The sequence below is a fragment of the Tupaia chinensis genome, unplaced genomic scaffold, assembly GCF_000334495.1.
Source record: "Tupaia chinensis unplaced genomic scaffold, TupChi_1.0 Scaffold000597_1, whole genome shotgun sequence".
Taxonomy (NCBI): Eukaryota; Metazoa; Chordata; class Mammalia; order Scandentia; family Tupaiidae; genus Tupaia; species Tupaia belangeri.
This window is the reverse complement of record NW_006160114.1, coordinates 4,576,015-4,594,996: the sequence shown is the minus strand read 5'-3', so window position 1 is coordinate 4,594,996 and position 18,982 is coordinate 4,576,015. Positions and strand designations below refer to the sequence as shown.

The window sequence follows — 18,982 nt, the reverse complement described above, 5'->3', positions numbered from 1 at the left end:
AGCAGGATGAGCTAACTTTCTAAGGCTGATGTCACCCTAACCTTTGCCTATCCAGGAGCAGAGGGAAAGTAAGGCCACTTGGCCCCAGCTCACCATCAAAGCCTCTTGCTGAGCCCAGGGTATGGGAAGAGCAGCTGACTTGACCTGTGCACTGCACATGGCATGTTATATAATTTTATATACCACCCTACATTCTAGCTTCTCTGCTCAACTTTCAGCTACATAGGTACCAGAAAGTGTTAACTATGTAGGAGCCAAAACATCTGAACACAGTGAAGCACTGCAGGAATTCTCTCCACACATTTACCCCAGTGAAAAAGCACAGAAAATCTTCTGTGTAAATCTGAGAGAAGTTAATTCATCACCAAATGTCTAAAAATCACAGCAGAGCCTCAAGAAATATGAAAAAAAGGAGGAAATACTTCCTCTCTCAAAGAAACACAGTAACTCCACATCAATAATGGATATAAAACAAGAAATCATATAGATGTCAGAAAAAGAATTCAGCATATTTATTATAACTGAACTCAGTGAGATAGTAGAGAAAACCAGAAAACCAATCTCAGAAGATGAGAAAGATATTCTATGACTTGAAGTAAGAACTCCATAAAGAGATAGATATCCTGAAAAAGGACCAAACAGAGTTTCTGAAGTCAAAGAGAAAATAAAAAACTTTCTTAAATGTACTAACAACAGATTAGACCATGCAGAAGAAAGAATCTCTGACCTCAAAGACAATTTTCTGACTTAGTCCAAGCAACCAAGAATGTAAAAATAACCACTAAAAAATGAGTACAATATATAAGAAATTCTAGATATCATTAAACAGCCAAATATTCATACGATATTAATCGCACTAGTGATAGGATAAATTCCCAGCAAAGGCCTCACAACATGATGTACTGGGACAAGCACAAAAATCATTCATGGGTTCCTCCTAGCAAAATTGCAGAACTTGAATCAGGTGGAAATATCAGACAGACTCAAACTGATGGGTGTTCTACAAAATGCCAGGCCTGGAATTATTAGAAACTTTAGCATCTGGAATACAGAGTATGACTATTCAGGTGAAAGGAAACTAAAGATTAATGACTTGATTTGATGCAATGTGTTTTCTGGATTGCTTTTGGTTGTTTTTTGTTTGTTTGTTTGTTTGTTTTTGTATAAAGAACATTATTGGAATATTTGCTTAAATCTGAAGAATACAGATTAGATTACAGTATCTATAGATACTGTAAATATAAACTAGTGTTTATCCTCTGGTTTTGATAGCTGCATTTTTGTTGCATAAGAGGGTGTCTTTTTTTAAAATGAAGTTTAATATATGTAGGGTAATGGAGCATGTCTCTGTAGTTCATGTTGACACTTTTCCTGGCTCAGGGGAAAACATATACATAGACACATGTTCACACACATGTATGAGAGAGAGGGAGAAGAGAGGGGGAGAGGATAAAGCAAATATAATGATAACATTTGGGTATCTAAATAACAGGCCTGTATATATTATCTGCATCACTTTTTTATATATCTAAAATTATGTGTAAATTTTTAGAAGTTAATTTGATGAAGCTTCTAGGAATGTTTCATAGAATAAAAAGTTAAAAATTAAGTCTTTCATATTTAACTGACTTATGTTTAAAAGTTTTCAGTGTTTTATGTTAGGGCACATAAAACTTGTGATTCCATAGTGATGATCTCTTGCAACAAAATGAATTTAGATTTTTAACTTGTTTAGAGACTAAGTAAAGTTATGTAACATCAAGTTCATCCATGAAGTTCTCAGTGGGCATAGTAAATTTGTAAAGCAGAAAGAGAACGGAACTGCAGATCAGAAGACCAGGAGTCTACTTTTAGTTCTGCCATTCACTAAGGTAATGTCTAAAGCTGGGCTCTTGGCTACAAACTCAGCCATTTAAAGAACAGTGAATCAACTGGGGAGAAGATAGACACAGGCCTAGTCGGGATGACATTTTAGTGAACACTAGAGGAAAATTATTATGGTAAAATTGAAGGAGATTTTCTAAACCCTTGTAAACTTACATGTATTTATTAACTTTTAGTATTGCCATATGCTTCTTTGTACTGACAAGTACAAAGTATAATGCTTTTAATAAAAAAGTGTATGTGTGTATTTAAAGAACAGACAAGTCGAGATTGTAAAAACACTTATGCCTTTGTCAATGTTTGTCCACCATAAAAGGAAGGGAAAAAAAATGGATATTCAATGTGGCTGTGACTGTTTTCCTTCCCAGTGAACAGAATATTTGAATTATATAAACCTTGCTATAAAGAATAGTTACTAAATTTTTTAATGTTTATATTAAACAGATGTGAGAATTTAGCTATTTATTTACGTTATCCTTAAACAACTGACATTTAATATTTAATCCAATTATAGCTTACCTGAGAGGAACTTCAGTCACTAAGTTTCCTTAAAGTTGGATTACTATGATTTTCATTGATTCAAATGACAGCGATGACCTACCTGTAAGTTACAATGACAGTGTCTCACAATAGAAGCTATGACAAGGCACAGCACAGTGTAATGGAGACCAGCAGGTGCTGTCACTAGGGCTCATTTGATGATTTTTAGTAGCTCATTTTAAACTCACAATGGTGACTCAGTTTTTAATTAGAAAACTCACTTTTATCTCTCTATTTTTTAAAGAATTATTTATTTAATTTTATTATTATTATTTTTAATTTGATGAGAGAGAGAGAATAAGAAAGCAAGCCAACATGTCAACTCAAACTACAGTCAGCCATGTGAGAGTTCAGTGCCTTAACTATCATGTCACCTGCCAGCCCCAATGGTGAGACTTTTAAATTTTTTTTTTAAGTATAAACTTAAAACTTGAGTGAGTTAAGAGTCAGAAAATGAAATTATGTTTATAATTAAGTTGTATTTCTTAAAATTACAATCTAAATAGAGTTTGGCTCTTGGTAGGGGAGATGCTAAATAAATATAATTGTTGTCTTTTATTGGCTTTAATATCAATGATACAATTTAACAAATTCAATCTGATTGGCTAACTTTCTAAGGCTGATGTCACCCTAACCTTTGCCTATCCAGGAGCAGAGGGAAAGTAAGGCCACTTGGCCCCAGCTCACCATCAAAGCCTCTTGCTGAGCCCAGGGTATGGGAAGAGCAGCTGACTTGACCTGTGCACTGCACATGGCATGTTATATAATTTTATATACCACCCTACATTCTAGCTTCTCTGCTCAACTTTCAGCTACATAGGTACCAGAAAGTGTTAACTATGTAGGAGCCAAAACATCTGAACACAGTGAAGCACTGCAGGAATTCTCTCCACACATTTACCCCAGTGAAAAAGCACAGAAAATCTTCTGTGTAAATCTGAGAGAAGTTAATTCATCACCAAATGTCTAAAAATCACAGCAGAGCCTCAAGAAATATGAAAAAAAGGAGGAAATACTTCCTCTCTCAAAGAAACACAGTAACTCCACATCAATAATGGATATAAAACAAGAAATCATATAGATGTCAGAAAAAGAATTCAGCATATTTATTATAACTGAACTCAGTGAGATAGTAGAGAAAACCAGAAAACCAATCTCAGAAGATGAGAAAGATATTCTATGACTTGAAGTAAGAACTCCATAAAGAGATAGATATCCTGAAAAAGGACCAAACAGAGTTTCTGAAGTCAAAGAGAAAATAAAAAACTTTCTTAAATGTACTAACAACAGATTAGACCATGCAGAAGAAAGAATCTCTGACCTCAAAGACAATTTTCTGACTTAGTCCAAGCAACCAAGAATGTAAAAATAACCACTAAAAAATGAGTACAATATATAAGAAATTCTAGATATCATTAAACAGCCAAATATTCATATAATGGGTGTTCTAGCAGGTGAACGAATGGGTAAAGGCTTAGAAAATCTCGTTCATGACATATTAGTTGAAAGCTTTACAAATGTAGAGAGGCATACAGAAATCCAAATTCAGGAAATGCAAAAAGAAATCACATAGATTTAACATAAGAAGATCCTCTCCAAGGCATACAATAGCCAAACTGATAAAAATCAAAGACAAAGACAATATTCTAAAAATAACAAAAGAGAAATATCAGGTTACTTACAAAAGTTACCCCATTAGACTAACAACAGTCCCCTCAACTGAAATATGGCAGGCGAGAAATAACTGGGAAGACATATTTAAAATTCAAAAGAACAAACCGAACAGTAAAGAATATGATACTGCGACTAGATTATCTTTCAAATGGGAAAGAGGAATAAAATAATTCCCAGATAAACAAAAGATGAAAGAATTAGCCAAAATCAGCCAACCCTTCAGGAAATTCTTTTTTTTTTTTGGAGAGGTTTTCAGAGACAGAAAGCAAGAAATCGCCCCCCCAGAAGGGATGACCATGCCGCAATCCCTTCTCCTCCACTCTCCTCTCAGGATCCTGGGCACGCATGCACATGCGCCAGGCATGAGTTTTAAGCCACCGGGTCCAGGACGCGAACCGTGGTCGACCACGTGGGAGTCCAGCGACATAGCCATTACGCCAACTGCTGGTTCCCCAGGAAATTCTTAAGGGAACACTATACCAGGAAAATTAGATGGATATTAGTAGAAGCAAGAGAATATCAAAAAAGTAGGAAAAAAAAGTATGATTGACTGGTCTAAGTCCCCAAATATTACTAATAACCTTGAATGCTAATTGATTAAACTGTCCAACTAAAAGACAGAATGGCTCAATGGATTAAAAAACTAGAATCTTTATCTGTTGCTTACAAGAAATATACCTCATTGATAAAGATATACTAAAAGTGAAGAGCTGAAAAAAATTATTTCATGTGAACAGAAATTGTTTTAAAAGGCACAAGTTGTAATATTGATATAAGATAAAATAGACATTAGGATAAATGCATAAAAAGAGACAGAGAAAGATACTACATAGTTCTGAAAGGGTTAATTCATCAAAATATATAGCAATCATAAATATCTTTTGCATCCCATGCCAGTGCACCCAAATATGTAAAAGAAAGACTGGTAGATCTGAAGGAAGATATAGACTGCAACACACTAATTGTTAGAGATGTGAACACCCCACTGTCACCACAGGACAGGTCATCTAGATGAAAAAATATTCAAAGAAACACAGGAACTAATAGATACCATAAACCAAATGGGCCTGACAGACACATATAGAGCATTTCTTCTGGCAACTATTGAATATACATTTTTCTCATCTCCATATGAAACATTTTAAAAGATAGACCACATAATAGGCCATGAAACAAGCCTCTATAAATTCAAAAGTACAGAAACTATACCAAGTATCTTCTCTGACCATAACAAAATTAATCTTAAAATCATCATAGAGAAAGCTCTCAAAAATAAACAAAAACATGGAAATTAAACTACTTACTTCTGAGTGACTTTCAAACTACTGAAGAAATTAAACTGAAATCAAAAGATTCATTGAAACCAATAATAAAAACATACTACTGTCCATAACCTTTAGGACACAGCAAAAGCAGTCATAAGAGGCAAGTTTATAGCCACTAGTCCTCATAAGAAAAAAATAGAAAGGTGGTAAATAAATAACTTAACATTGTATCTCAAGGAACTGGAAAAGTAATAATATCCCCCAAAATAACAGAAGAAAATAAATAATAAAGATTAGAGTCAAAATAAATGGAATAGAGAAAAAAAGAACTATACAAAAAAATCAATGAAATTAAGATTGTTTTTATGAGAGAAAAAAGAAAATTGATAAACCATTAGGTAGGTTTATCAAAAAAAATAGAGAAAGGAAACAGCAATAAAGTCAGTAATGAAACTGATAATATTACAACCAACACATCAGAAACACAAAATATTATGAGAGAGAATACTAAATGACTATATGCCAACAAACTAGAAAATCTAGATGAGGTAGATAGATTTCTCGACACACAAAAGTTACCTAGGTTGAATCAGAATGAAATAAAAAGTCTGAAGTGACTAATAACAAGTGATTAGATCTAATCAGTGATAAATAGCTTTCCAACATAGAAAAGGCCAGGACTAGATGACTTCATCTCTGAACTCTACAAAACATTTAAAAAAGAGCTAAGTCCAACTCTTCTCGAACCATTTCTAAACTTTCAAAAGGAAGGAATCCTTCCAAACTCATTTTATAAAGCTTCCATTATCTTCGTTCCAAAACCAGACAAGGACATAACAATAAAAGAAAACTACAGACCAATATTCCTGATGAATATTGATGCAAAAATTCTCAACAAGATACTAGCAAATTGCATCCAACACCACATTAAAAAGATGATACACCATGATCAGGCTTTTTTGCAGGGATACAAGGATGGTTCAACATATGTAAAACAAAAAATGTAATACATCACATTAATTGAAAGAAAGGTAAAAATCATATGATAATATCTAAAGATGCAGAAAAAGCATTTGAAAATATTGTTAACATCCCTTCACGATTAATACTCTCCATAAAATAGTGGTAGAAGGGCTATTCCTTAATACAATAAAAGCTATATAGAAAAGCTAAAAGCTTTTTGACTAAAGACTGAAACAAGACAAGGCTGCCCACTTTCTCCACTCCTTTTCACCATAGTTCTAGAAGATCTAGCCAATGCAATCAGATGAGAGAGCAAAATGAAAGGCATTCATATAAGAAAATTCATGATCTCTTTGGTCTTACACATGTTTTGCATTAATCTATCAGAGGTATAAACTGTGAATAAATTCACAGAATAAATATGACTTCAATTTTAGTGTCACATATTATATCTCTTTAACTGGCAAGTATTTTAGACAAATCACAGGGCAAGATATATTTGAATTGATTAATAATGGGAAAATATTGTTAACCTGGAAACAGTATGAGCAGTATTCCTATTTCTTTTGGATCCTTAGTAAATAAGTAAATATGAGGAGGAGAAGAAAGAGAAGGAAAAAGAGAAAGAGAAGGAGAAGTTTCTAGACAGATCTTACTGGGCTAAAATAAAAGCAATGGCAGGACTCTGGTGTTTTCTGGAGTCTATAGAGAAGATAATTTCTTTGCCTTTTCCAACTTCTGGAGACCTTCTTTTTCAGTCTCTAAAGCCAGCCCTATTTCTATGCAGATTCACATCTCCTTCTAATGCTCTTTTGCTTCCCATTTTCAATTTTTTACAGCTTTATTTCATTTTTAAGGACCCTTGTGATTTTATTAGCCATGCCAGGTAATTCAGAATAATATCTCTATACTGAAATCCAATGATTTATAATCTTAATTCCATAGCTAATCTATTTCTCTTTTCTCTTTTTGTAAAATAAAATAAAAATCTAAACTGTCCCTATTTGCAGATGATATGAATATATATATATGATATGAATATATATATATACATACACACACACACACACACATAGAAAATCCAAAGAAATACATAAAAATAATTCCTAGAAGTGATAAATGAATTAATTAAAGCAGTAAAATAAGTCAACATACAAAAATCTATAACATTTTCATACACCAACAATGAAAAGGTCAAGACCAAATTGAAGAAAGAAATCCCATTTATAATAGCCACAAAACAAATAAGATACCTAAGAATAAACCTAACCAAAGAAGTGAAAGATATCTACACGGAAAACTATGGAAAACTGAAAAAAGTAATTGAGTACTACACACACACAAGGACATCACATGTTCTTGTATTGGAATAATCAATATAATCAAAAGGTCAATTATACACAAATTAATTTACATATTCATTGCAATTATGACCCATTTACCTGTGATATTCTTCACAGAAGTAGAAAGAACAACTATAAAATTTGTCTGAAATCAGGACCAGCGGTTAGCATAATGGCTATGTTGCTGGACTCCCATGTAGTTGACCACAGTTCAAGTCCTGGACCCAGTGGCTTAAATTCATGCTGGGCGCGTGTGCGTGCATGCCCAAGATCCCAAGAGGAAAATGGAGGAGAAGGGATTGGAGCATGGCCATCCCAGCTGGAGCATGGCCATCCCAGCTGGGGGGTGATTTCTCGCTTTCTGCCTCTCTTTCTCTCTCTGTTTTTCTGGCAAGCACAAGAGCCCTATAGCAAAAAAACAAACAAACACTTCAAAAAAAAAAATTTGTCTGAAATCATAAAAGACCCCATATTGCCAAGGCAATATTATGTTGAAAGAATAAAATAGGAGGTATCTCACTTCCCCAATTTTTAAATATATTACAAAACAGTGATAATCAAAATAGCATGTGATACTGGCACAAAAATAGATCAATGGAACAGAATAGAGAATCCAGAAATAAACCCGACATCATATAGCTGACTGATCTTTGACAAAAGGTATAAGACAATGCATTCGAGAAAATAAATTCTTTTCAGCGAATGGTACTGGAAGAACTAGATATCCACCTGCAGAAAAATGAAACTGAACCCCTATCTCTCACTAACCTTTAGAAGAATAAACTCAAAATAGATCAAAGACTTACATATAAAGCCTCAAACTACAAAACTACTAGTAGAAAACATTGAGGAAACTTTTTAAGATACTGGGATAGACAAAGATTTCTTAAATAAGACCCTCAAAGCACAGGCAATAGTCTCCAAAATAGATAAATGGGATTTTATCAGGCTAAAATCTTCCTCACAGCAAAGAAAATTATAATTAGAGTAAAAAGACAACCTTTAGAATGGGAGAAAAATTTTGCAAAATATTCTTCAAAGGATTGATATCAAGAATTCAAGCAGCTCACCTATAAAAAAAAGGAATAATCCAATATAAAAATGAGCAAATGAGTTGAATAGACAACTCTCTAGAAGACCTATGAATGACCAAGAGGCATATGAAAAAATTTTCGAATTCTTTTGTCATAAGGTAAATGCAAATTAAACCACAATAAGATATCATTTAACCCCAGTTAGAATGTCTAGGATCAAAAAAAAAAAAAAAAAAAAAAAAAAGAACTACAAGTACTAACTAGGCAGTAGTGAAAAGAGAACCCTCTTACACTGTTGGTAGAAATCTAAATTAGTTCAACTTCTATAGAAAAGAAATATGGAGATTTCTCAAAAACCTACAAATAGAATTTCCATATGACCCAGTAATCCCACTCCTTAGTATTTACCTAAAGGATAGAAAAACACTCAATCATAAAAACACTTGCATATCAATGTTTATTACAGCATTATTCACAATTGCTAAAATATGGAACCAACCTAAGTGTCCAAAAACTGATGACTGGGTTGAAAAACGTACACATACATACTATGGGATTTTTACACAGCTATAAGAAACAGTGAGATCCTATCATTTGACTCAAAATAGATGAATATAGAAGACTTTATGTTGAGCTAAGTGAGTCATACTTTGAAAGATATATATTGTATCCCCACTCAATTTGTATGAAGGGTCTGAAAAAGAAAAAAAGAAAGAAAAAGGTTAGCATTAGTCATTGGTATTCAGAGCTTACAATCTAAATTTTTATTGCTTCAGGTTACAGTACTTAATTCTTTTTAGAACAGACATAAAATATCCATAAACTATTTTCAGAATGTAAAAAAAAAAATAGAGGAATAGTTATTCAGAATTGGTAATAAAAAAAGAGGTGATAAAAACCTTCTAAAATCAATTATGATTAATATCTGTTACTATAATGAAAACTATTGAATTATGCACTTTAAATGTGAATTGTTTGTCATGAGAATTATCCTTTAATAAAGACATTGAAAAAATTAAAAAGAAAAAGTACTGACATACTTGATCATTGACACTAGACTCAACTTGGACCTGTGGTTAAGTGTTCTCATAGTAGGGAGACCAAGAGTAAGTGCCTAAAACTGCCTTCCCAAACCAACTGAATAGTAAGTATAATAGAATATGACCTCCCCAGAAAGATGGCAGAAATTGTGCCACACCAAAGGATTTAAGAGATGGATGGTTCCTGTTCTATTTCCATCTAATTCACCAGTATGGCCCTTAAATAACCCAGCTAAACCCTAGAAGATTACAGTAGATTCTCAAAAACTCAATTAAGTAGCATTTCCAATTATAGCCATTGTGTCAAATGTGGTATCTTCACTAGAGCAGATTAATAAAGTCTTAAATTCATGGTATGTAGCCATTGATTTGGCAAATGTTATTTTCTATTCCAATCAGAAAGATCAGAAAGCATTCACATTCATGTTAAATGGGTGATGACATATATTTACAGGTTTGTTTTTTTCTTTTTTAGAGAGATTTTTGCTATAGGGCACATGTACTCCTGGGAGAGGCAGGTAAATGGAAAGCGAGAAATCACACTCACATCCCCAGGGGGGATGGCCATGCCACAATCCCTTCTCCTCCATTCTCCTCTTGGGATCCTGGGCGCACACACACACACACATGAGCCTGGCATGAGTGTCAAGCCACTGGGTCCAGGACTCAAACCATAGTTAACCATGTGGAACTCCAGCACCTTAACCACTACACTACCTGCTGGTCCCCAGTATTTAGTTTTGATCCAGGTTTTCATTTACTTCCGTGCTCTCTCTCATAATGTGTATTATTTGCAAACTATAGTGAGATGAAGACTCTCTGAACATCCCATAGAATATCTCATTTATTCACTAAATCAAATATACTATACGTACTTAGCTGGACAAGCAAAAAATAGCTAATAGACTGGAGACATTGGCAAGACATAAATATTATGCACTCTAGAGGGTGGGAGATAAACTCTATAAACATTCTAGAGCCTAAAATGTCAATAAAATATTTAGGATTCAAGTTATTAGAGATTGCTGTGATATTTCCTCTAAAGGACATGGGAATGTTTACAATTACTCTTTAAGAAACTAGCAATTGCAGAAGGAAAACTGTCAGCAAGTTTTTCCAGCAAGCCAAGATTCCATGAATGCCTGCACAGACAATAAGAAAGCACTCTCCTCAGTTTCAACAACCAACTAGATTTATGTTTATTTTCCTGTTTCTTACTGTTTTGGTAATGAATTGAAAGAAATATTAATACTACATGGGGAGAACCCCAATAAAAGAAATCTGAAATATATAGTAAATGTTTTTCTTTTCCTTTTTATTTTTTTTGTTCATTTTGAATGCTGGTGCTAACCTCCCAAGTGTTATGATTTAAAAAAGAAATTTTATGCCCTTATTTCTCGTATGAGGAAGGATAACATTTTTGCTTACTTAAGTGACTCTCTTTGAAAATGGGCAGTAAAATGTTCCTCAGAAATAAAATTTTTACCCTTCAAAGGAAAAAATAAAGTGAAAAAAGACAAACTCATTTGCTTTCTAACACGTATTAGTAAACTATAAACTAAAAAAAAAATATTGTTATGGTAGGATTTTATTTTTAAGACGAGTTTCAACTTTGCAAATTATTAAACAATTATGACAATAATGGCCCTCAATCATGATACTTAAACCTTCAAAATAAAAATAGACTTTTAGGAAAAGTGGTGGGCAAAGTATAAATCCAAAATTTCAAAATCCACATGTGAACCACAGAGGAAGCATGAACTAAAATTCCAGCCAAACACTTGAGGCTTAAGGCAGCTTTCTCCTCTGAAATAATCCTGTTAGAATAGGTTCCTTGGTCTGAGCCTCTATATAAAAACAGAGGTCAAAGGAACGCGAGGCTTGAAGGTCTAACAGCAGTTGTGTTGCATTTTTCAGGCCCATCCTAAATGCACTCCTGTATCTCTGGAGGACTAAGTGCTGTGTTTATAAAGAAGGGTAATTTAAAAACAGCATGTCAGAGAAAAATTGCTTTTTCTGAAGGACTGTCCCTTATAGAACACCCAGCATGAATTTCCCCTAATGCTACAGAACACTGTCAAAAGTCTTTGTCTACTGTGATGCATCCATAAGTCATGGTTCCTCAGCTTTGCAAGAGAAAATATTTGCATGCTCTTTTGAAGTGAAAATGTTCAGAACTGAAGGAATTTTTCTGATTATTTTTATAGAGCTCTGAATAATATGTTTTTCATAATTATTCCAATACAATGGCTCTTATTCAGCATCTGAAAATAAACATGAGAGACTAGGGCATAATTTCTAGAAACAAATCCATTTTTAAAAAATACAGGAAATTGAGAAACGAATGTTAGGCAAAATTTGATTTAAACTCCATTTATTGTTGACTTAGTGTTTACTGAAAAATATAATAATTAAGTTGGACCTTTCAGCATCCAATAGAGGGGTATTTAGTATGTTATAGAAGTATCAATCTCCTAACGGGAACCAATGTTAAAGACATTCTGCCTCCTCAACAGGCAGCACATTCTGTTCTTGTACTTAACTATGAACATGCATTATTACGGGAAAATAAACCCATCAGCTGGGAAACTTGGTTGAAGTAAAGTAGACATCCATGTGGCTGGGACTGAGGTCTGACCAGACAAACTGTGTGCTTAATGGGATAGTATGTTTAAAGTCATTCAGGTGAAATGCATGCCTCAGATGCTAGGAGTTTGAAAGATAATACTAATTAGAAAGGAAAAGATTTATTTTGATAGTTATAAAATAATTTCTCAGGCCGGTAACATATTAAAAGTGTAGAGCACTGCTTACAAATGAAAACATACACACACACTCACACACACACACACCTCAGAACTGATAGAACAAAGAACTCACTTTTACTATGTCAATTAGAGAGTTAGCTTGGGAGGCTCTGCCAACATAATACAAAGCTTGGGGGGGTGGAATCAAAATAAAGGCAATTGTAGCCTCGTTTTACCAGAGAACTTCCAGAGAAGTTCACAACTACTGTGGATTTGAGAGTGACTTAATTTTGTTTATTAGGTTTTGCATAATTGGGGACTAAGAGACTCTATCTGCCAAGTAGGATAGGGCCCTGAGCTAATGAGATAAAGGGATAGTGCTCCCTGACAGAGGAGGTATGGGGCCACTGAGAGACTGACGTTAGATCAGATTCTAACCTCAGTTGCTTATAGTGTGTAAAAAAAAAAAAAAAAAAAGAAAGAAAAGGAAAAAGAAATTCTCTCTCCATCTCCCATCCTATTCATAGCCTTACTTTTGGCTTCTGAACAGTTTCTCTTCTCTCTTTCTCTCTCAAGGAAATATTAATAGCATGCACTCTTAGTACTTTCTCAACTCTCACCAATTCCCAAAGAAAACACATGATCCTTAGATAGGGAAAAGTAAAAATAAAATCCAGAGGGAGAAGCAGCAATGAGGGAAACAAACTGAGGCAGGAATACCACCTCAGACCATTCACTCACTGCCTTTTGACTGATCCAAATACATCCTGGACCAGCCTCTTTTATATCTCTTCACCACCATTAATCCCCCGAGCCTGCACCATGAAGCAGGGAGCAGCAGCAGTGAGGGAGATGAACTGAGGCAGGAAGAATGCATCAGATCTCTCGCTGCGTTCTGCCCACACAGGAATATTTTGAGATTTCATAGTTTACTGACTCCTTCTCCCTCCTCCAGTTTAATCTCTCCAGCTCAACCCCAGGTGCACCTGGCCCTGAGAGAGTGGGGAAAGAAACCAACACTTAAAGCTAGCCATATATACCGTTTTGATTGGAAGACAAGGCCCTCTACCAAGAATATGTTTGAAAAATAGAATTCTTCTCTCCAACTCCCCCAACACTATAGAATCAACACCAGAAAAGTTTTAAGAACTGCATAATTCATCAGATGACTAGAAACCAGTGCAGAGGTGCAAGGAATATGGGAAAACAAGGAAACATCTCTCCCTCAAGGAAACAGAACAACTCTTCTTCAACCATAGACAGCACAAAAAATTTTTCGAGAATGTCAGAAAAAGAATTCAGACTATTCGTGGTGACAGAGATGAGGAAATCTTTCCAGGATTTGAAGGAGGAAACAGACACCATAAAAAGAACCAATCAGAATTTCTAAGAGATAAAGACAGTAATATAGGAAATTCAGACCTCTCTCAAAAGTATTAGTATCAGACTGGGCCATGCAGAAAACAGAATCTCTGAACTGGAAGACAAAACCTCTGACTTAGGTAAAAAAAAAAACACCAAAAATAATTTTTAAAAATGAGAACAACATATGGAAAATACTAGACATTATTAAACATCTAAATATCTGAATAATAGATATTCCAGAAGATGAAGAATTAGACAAGGGCATAAAAGAGTTACTCCATGAAATACTTGCAGAGAACTTTCTAAATCTAGAGAAGTATTCAGATATCTGAACCCAAGAAATACAAAGGATCCCAAATAGAATTGACATAAGAAGATCCTCTCCATGGCACATCATAGTCAAACTGGTAACAATCAAAGACAAGAATTCACCAATATAGACCAACTCTTCAAGAAGTACTGAAGGGAATGTTATATCAGGAAAACTAAAGAGAGACAAAGAGAAATAACAGAAAAACAAACAAACAAACAAAAAGGCTAACAAAATGGCAAGGACAAGTTTGAAAAATACAGAAAATACCATTAAATGTTAATGGATTAAGTTCTCTAATAATAATAATAACACAGACTGGCTAAATTGATTTAAAAAAAGAAAGAAAGAAAGAAACCTTCTATTTGCTGCCTACAAGAAATGCACCTCCTGGATAAAGACATACATAGACTAAAAGTGAAGGACTGGAAAAAGATATTCCATGCAAATGGAAATCAAAAGCAGGCTGGAGTTGTAATATTGATATCAGAAAAAATAGGCTTTATGACCAAAACTATAAGAAGGGACAAAGAAGGACATTATATAGTACTAAAAGGGCTACTTCACCAAGGAGATATAACACTTACAAATATCTATGCACCCAACTCAGGAGTAACCAAGTACATGAAAGACTGCTGAATTTAAAGGGAGAGATAGACTACAACATACTAATCACTGGGGATCTCAATACCCCACTATGTCCTTTGGACAGATCATCTAGACAAAAGGGACACAGGATCTAAATGACACCATAACTGAAATGGAGCTTGAAGGACATCTATTAAACTTTTTTTTTTTTTTTGAGAGATTTTCACTGTAGGGCGCGTGCGCTCGCCAGACAGACAGAGAGAGACATAGAGACAGAAAGCGAGAAATCACCCCCCAGGGGGGATGGTCACGCCGCAATCCCTTCTCCTCCATTCTTCTCTCGGGATTAAACTTTCCAACCAACTAATACATAATATACATTTTTCTCATCTCCACTGGGAACTTTTTTGAAGACTGACCACATAATAGGGCACAAAAGAAGCCTTTACAAATTCAGACATAGAAACTATATCTAACATCTTCAGATCATGATGAAATTAAACCTGAAATTAATTGCAGAAAAAAATCCTGAAAATACACAGACATATAGAAACTAAATAACTTATTCCTGAATGACTTCATAACCACTGAAGAAAATAATACTGAAGCCAAAATATTAATTGAAACCAATGGTAACAAATACACAAGTTTCCATAACCTATGGGACACAGCAAAAGCAGTCATAAGAGGAAAGCTCATAGCAATTGGTGTACATAATAAAAAGATGGAAAGGTCACAAACAGACAACCTAACAACACACCTCAGGAAACTGGAAAGACTGTAACAACAACAAAAATATCAGAAGAAAAGAAATAATATTCAAGCAGAAATAAACGAAATAGAGAATAAACTAATTTTACAGAAGATAAATGAAACCAAAAGCTGGATCTTTGAGAAGATAAACAAAACTGGCACACTGTTAGCTAAACTAATTAAGAAGAAGAAAGGAACCAGATAAATCATATTTGCAACAGAACAGGCACTATTACAATAACTATAACAGAAATACATAAGGTCATTAGAGAATACTGTGAGCAACTATATGCTGACAAACAAGAAAACCTGGATGAGAACAAATTTCTGGACACATACAATTTACCAAGACTGAATCAGGAAGATAGAAAATCTGAATAAACCAGTAACAAGGAATGAAATGGAATCAGTGACAAATAATCTCTCAAAAAAGAAAAGCCCATGTCTAGATGGTTTCACTTCTGAATACCACAAAATGTCTAAAGAAGAGCTAACACCCATTCTACTAAAACGATTTCTAAAGATCCAAAAGGAAAGAATCCTCCCAAATTCATTTTATGAGCCCTTCATCACCCTGATCCCCAAAACAAACAAGGGCATACCAAAAATGAAAATTACAGACCAATTATCTCTGGTGAACATAGATGCAAAAATGTTCAACAAGACCCTAGCAAATCTTATCCAAAGAAACATTAAAAAGATTTTATACCCAACCAGGTAGGCTTTATTCCAGGGATGCAAGAATGGTTCAACATATACACAACTATAAATGTAATACACTATATTAGCAGAAAGAGATAAAATGTTATAATCATAAATCAATGCGTAAAAAGCATTTGATAAAATAAAACAACCCTTCATGATTAAGACTCAGCAAAATCACTGTAGAAGGAAAATTTCTCAACACAATAAAAGCCATACATGAAAACCCATAGCTAACATCATACTTTATGATACTGAATGGGGAACTTTTGAAAGCTTTTCAATTAAAAACTAGAACAAGACAAGGCTGCCCACTTGCTCCACTCCTTTTCAATACAGTATTGGGAGTCCTAGCCAATGCAATCAGACAAAGAGACTAAAATTTTTCAAACTAAAAGAGATAAAGAAGAAGTGAAATTATCTCTATTTACAGATGATATAATTATATATATATAAAGAAACAAAAGACTCCACAGAAAAACTCCTGGAAGTGATAAATGAATAAAGTAAACTGGAAGGATACAAAATAAAACATACAAAAATCTACATTAGTTCTGTATACCAACAGTGAACAGACTGAGGTAGAGTTGAAGAAAGCAATTCCATATACAAAAATCGCAAAAGAAATAAAATATCTAGGAATAAATCTAACCAAAGAAATCAAAGACCTTAACAAGGAAAACTATGTAACACTAAAAAGGAAATTGAAAACAACACAAAAAAGTTGGAGGACATCCCATGTTGCTGAATTGGAAGAAATAATATAATCAAAATGTCAATCCTACCTAAATTAATCTGTAAATATAATGCAATCCCAATAAAATTACTAGAGATATTCTTCACAGATTTAAACAAAGCAATCACAGAATTCATCTGGAATCATAAAAGACCCTGCATTGCCAAAGCAATACTGCACAAGAACAGTGGAGTTGGAGATATCTCACTCCCTGACCCCAAGATATATTACCAAGCTATGGTAATGAAAACAGCATGGTATTGAATCAAAAACAGGCATGTGGACCAATGGAACAAAATAGAGACCTTAGAAATAAACCCCAAAACATACATCCAACTGATTTTGACAAAGAGCAACAGTCAATCCAGTGAGGAGAAGAAAATCTCCTTAGCAAATTGTGCTGGAAATAGTGGGTATCCACCTGCAGAAAGATGGAAATGAATCCCTCTCTCTCACCATTAGCAAAAGTCAATTGAAAATGACTCCAAAAGTAGACAAATAGATTACATCAAATTATGAAAGCCTCCGTTCAGCAAAAGAAACAATAATTAGAGTGAATTGGCAACCTTCAGATTGAGAGAATATATTTGCAAACAATGTCTCAGATAAAGGACTGATAACCAGAATATACAAGGAACTTAAGAGGCTTACATGAAAAAATAATGATCAGACCAATTAAAAGATGGACAAATGAGCTGAACAGACAACTCTCTAAAGATGATATACGAACAGTCAAAAAACATATGAAAAAATGTTCAACATCCTTTATCATATGGGAGATGAAAATCAAAACCACAATGAATCACTACCTCACCCCAGTCATAATGGCTAAGATCAAAAAAATTTTAAAATGCTTAGTGCTGATGAGGCTGTGATGAAAAGGAAACTCTCATACAATGTTGGTGGGAATGTACGTTAGTACAGACACTATGAAGAACAATATGGAAGTTTCTCAAAGACCTACAAATACTTTAGATTTAGCATATGATCCAGTAATTCTATTCCTAAGTATCTACCCGAAGGACAGGAATACATTCTGTCCAAAAAATATGTGCACATCCATGTTTCTTATGATATTATTTACATTTGCTAAGACATGAAATCAAACCAAATGTCCATGAATAGATAAATGGATTTAAAAAATGTAGCACATATACACTATAAAATACTACTCAGACATTTAAAAAAAAATGAGATCCTGGCATTTGATAAAGTGGATGAATATGGGGACTTACTCCTAAGCAAAGCAAGCCAGGCTATGAAAGAGAGGCACTGGATGTTCCCACTCAATATATACCAAATGTTACAATCTATGGCAGAAACTGAAAGACTGGAAACTATAAAAGCATGGAGAACAATTGTGGAAACAGTGTGGGAGGAGGGTGATAAATTGGAGAGTGTAAGAAGAAGGAAATCAATGGGAAAAAGAAGGAAGCAAAATATTTAAGGGACATAGAAATGGAAAATTGTCTACTGATGATAATGTATATTATAATATCTTTGACTAGACTAATACAGTGTATTTATGTTAGGAAAATTCATCTTATATGCTGCAATGATATACAATGATCGAATGTATTTTAAAAATGAATTTTTTAAAAAATAAAGAAAGTCCAGGATTCACTACATAATAGATGTTAAATAAATACTGGCTGAGCATTTTGAAGAATTTTCATATCATTTCTTTGATTCTTAAAAAGTACATTCCAATCAGTGAATCGCTGGAGCAAGAGTTTCTTTCTTAAGGTATTAATACTTCTGTAAGTTTGTAGGGGACTTCTACATTACATCCTGTTTATGAAAAAAGTCAGTTGCTTTAAAAAGGATAGAAAACAGCAGTACTGATTGTTTTATCTGTTTATCATCCTATTGATCTTAAATCTTTGTGTTTTTTTTAATTTCCCTTTAGATATAATTTGAAGAGTAAGATAAAGATTAGAAGTTTTTTGAAAGAAGGGCCTGACATTCCAAACTGTGCACTTACTGTGCTCATTAAGGAATCATATTTGGCTCAAAGAACGGACCATGTGCCATAACA

General features: G+C 34.0%; 1 protein-coding gene across 1 annotated transcript in view; it reads right to left on the bottom strand.

The window, feature by feature from the left end:
• Positions 1 to 18,982, bottom strand: part of KL (klotho) — a gene marked incomplete at its 5' end in the record, with an annotated part of 63,682 nt that overhangs the window by 3,296 nt on the left and 41,404 nt on the right. The gene's annotated exons all lie outside the window — the stretch shown is intronic.